Raw genomic sequence first — 3,606 nt, 5'->3', positions numbered from 1 at the left:
GGGCAGTAGCCCACATCTCAGAGGCAAGATGGCACATGAAACATTTCCTGTTTCCAAGCATTTCCCGTGGGGTCACCAGGTGCCTCTTTCCTGCAGTCCTGTAAGTTGTGCTGCTAATTCAGCATGGAGCTGGGTGAGGAAGGACAGATTCCCTAATGCATGTCTGTGTTTTTACTGTAGTGCTCATGATACTTGAGAGAGCCCAGCGATGTAAACATACCCAGATGTGTGAAACGTGCCCTTTGCCTCTCTGCCATGCTGCTCTGGGAGTGCTGTGGAGCATTTCCATTCTGGGTTACCAGTTTCAGTGGGAAGGGGGCTGTTTGGACAAAAATACCCACGTGTGCAGCGGGCCTGGCTGCGTGTCCTTAAAATAAAACAGCTGGATCCCATCCCTGGCTCACACTGGCATTATCTGTTGTGTGGTGGCACTGGCACCATGAAATGTCAGCTCTCAAAATGGAAATGGCTGGCATTGTTTAGGACTGATTCCAGCAAATGCCTTTTGGGTAGAAGCACTCTTTTGCTGCCCCTTCTCCGTTACCTCGTGAGGAGAAGTATCTCAAATAGGTCATTGTTATGCATGGAGAGAGCCCTGTTCCCTAAGCTCCCTTGGTTTCCAAGTAAACGAGCTTTGGAGGTAAGTTAGCAAAAGAGGCTGATTCATTAGCAGCAGGGGAAATCTGTGTGTTGGAGGGGAGCCCAGCTGCCCAGAGGGATTTACGTAGTGACATGCTTCTCAAATCTTCATAGAACAAGCTGAGTGATCCACACACAGGCTTGAACTGTATCACAATCACATGCTTGCTAGGCTCAGTTCTTATCTCATGGGTTTCTCTGGAGAGTATCAGTTGCTCCAGTCCTTCACAGGGCTTTAGAATTGTAAGGGAAGAAGTCACAGTGAGGTGTCCTTTAATGTGAGAAAATTCTGTATCTGTTTTCTTTTCCAAATTAGGTCACCTTGTGAGGCAGTTCTGGATGGAGTTGGTCCCTGCAGTTACAGAGGCTGTAAATAACATAGGTATTACAACACGTTTGACAGGATTTCATTGCGCCACCACTGCTCTGTCCGAATATCATATCTCAAATTAATAACAAATTAATTTTATCTGCTGAAAGACCCCAACTGTCACCCTGCTGCCCAGAATGAGATAATTCTGGGCAGTTATCTTAGAGGAGGAATGGGGCCAGCACATTCTTCTGGCATCATTACTGAGGGCAGTACAGGGATGAGTGCTCCCCTTTGTCCAGTCACACGGAGCTCAGGGAGGAGAATTCATCTCTTTGGAGCATCTTCTGCCTCTTTGTTGGCGTGTCAAGCACTGTTGCCAATTGGTGCCAGTGATGAGAAGGACACTCCTCCACAAGATCAGAAGCAGAAATGCACAAACTGCTCTCACAGGGGACGCTGAGCAGCTGTTGGATTACAAAGATCTCTGGCCCCTCCTGACCCGGGCCAGATTTGAACCATTGACCTAGAAGTGAAAAGCTTGAAATCCCTGCCCAAGCCACGGGATAAACAGGACTTGTAGAGCCCCATTCGCGTTCAGTTGCTGCCATCTAATGGCAGATGGAGAGTGGAAAGGCCTCGAGCAATAGACAGCAACATAAATCTCACCCTTGGGACTCGGGTAGGTGGTAAAACCTGCACAGATGGTTCTCATCAGAGTGCTGGGGAAGCGAGGGGATTTAGGCTGGTTTCATTCCTCTGAAGAACAGTTTGACAAAGGACTGCTGTGCTGCAACTCAACACAGAAGTCTCCCACTACAAACACCAGGTTTGTGCTCTTCTCTGCTGGGTTGTTTCCATACAGGAAACCTGAGGGAAAGTCTGTTATTGTAGCCTGGCTCAACAACTGCCCCAAGGGCAAAGGCAACTGAGAGCTGAGTGCCTTCAACAAGGGGAGGTGATGAAAAAAAGAAGGTAGGAGATGGCACTTTTAGTTTTTCTTAGTAACACTGGTACACACAAAACATCTGGACTTTCCAGAACTTTGTATCAGAAAGAGAAGGAGGTGGAGATTAGAACAAAACACTATCTAAACTATCTATTATAATTATCACAACTATCTATAAACTATCTATTTATTATCTGGCCCAGCAGACAGTAAAGCTCACTTTCCTTCAAATATTACATAAAGGAAAACCAAAGAGAAGAGATGTCTCCTTCTCCCCCTTTACCAGCTCCAGCAAGTTCCTGCTGTTTTCTGCCTCTAAACCCTCAGATTTATAATGTAAGAAGTATTGATTACATATCAGTTTTGCACTGCCTGTTTCTGTCTATGCACATATCTCCAAATAAATCTTTCAAGCCATGCTAGCTAACACTATCTCACAGAATAGAAAGGCTAGAGAATGCATATTCCAGCAGGTGGGTATCCAGAGGCATGTCCTATGACGGGAATGCAGCCTGATGAGCCATGCAGCAGTCTCCAGCAGCCTTAACACAGCCCCACTGGTGACATGGGACCTTGCAAGGCCCAGAAGTCCAACTAAGTCTGTGACCAGGGCTAACTGAGGTAATAAATCAAGATTTCTATTTGAGAAATGTCTCCAGCAGTCCCTAGTCACCCAAGAAAAGCCATTTTATAGGTGAAAACTGGGAAGGAAATAAAAAAATCACATCTTCAGACAGAATACTGAAGAAAGCTGTAAAATTCCACTCTTCTTGGCTGAGGGAATAATTGCTGGAAAGTCCAGTTGTGAAGCAACATGGAGGTGATAAAGGGAATACCAATCTTATTCTTTTTTTTGCTGCTGAAGGAAAGAGTCTTTGAATGCTCTGCAGGGAGAAAGAGAAATTAGTGTATTGAGCCCTCACCTTGTGACTGCTGGTGCTACCTGGACATCTGGGAGAGAGCAGAGGAAAGCAGCGCATGTGAATTGCAACTCAGGGGGAGAGAAAACATTTCAGCATGAGGTGGCTCAGCTTTGTGCCATCAGGCACTTCCCGGGCTGCAAGGAGCAGCTGAGCTGTCCTACATAAAGGGTCACTGCAGCTCTGTTTGCAGTCAAGGTCCAGCCACTGCTCCCTTACGTCAAAGCCAGGATCTATCCAAACAGTGCTGCTGCACTTCCGAGAAAGCACAGCTTTGTGCTGCTGCTGAAAGGCAGCCTACTCAAATACAGCCCCTGGGGATGCTCCAGGGACTGCAGCCTGGGACATCAGGCATGGCTCTGTCAGGGCCGGGAGCTCTTCCTGTGGCTGCTGCTCAGACCCAGGTGTGAGATCCGTGTAGGACAGCTGCATTCCTGAGCTGGAAGCGTTACCCAAGGGCCCTGGTCAATCAAGCTCCCCCGGGAGACTTTGTGCTTGCTCTGTAGATATTTCACTTCGAAGCTCATTGGTAAAATGATAGGAGAATACACTTAACAGGTCTAAAACTGTCTTGGCAACGTTGTTACTTTTTAAAACCGCGTTCCTTCCCCTCTTTTTTCTCACACCAAGACGCCGTCTTCTGACCGCTCTCAGGGAAGTATCAGCTGTAAAGACGTAAAATTACACCAAGTGAGCTGAAATTTAAAGCCTTGCCCTTACAGAGTGACGTTCAACAGTCACCGTGCACCCTCAACACTCAGCAGCTGCAGGGCTTCGTTACAGCCCCT

Source organism: Haemorhous mexicanus, chromosome 11 (genome assembly GCF_027477595.1).
Source record: "Haemorhous mexicanus isolate bHaeMex1 chromosome 11, bHaeMex1.pri, whole genome shotgun sequence".
NCBI lineage: Eukaryota > Metazoa > Chordata > Aves > Passeriformes > Fringillidae > Haemorhous > Haemorhous mexicanus.
The sequence above is the reverse complement of the archived record's forward strand: the minus strand, read 5'-3'. Positions refer to the sequence as shown.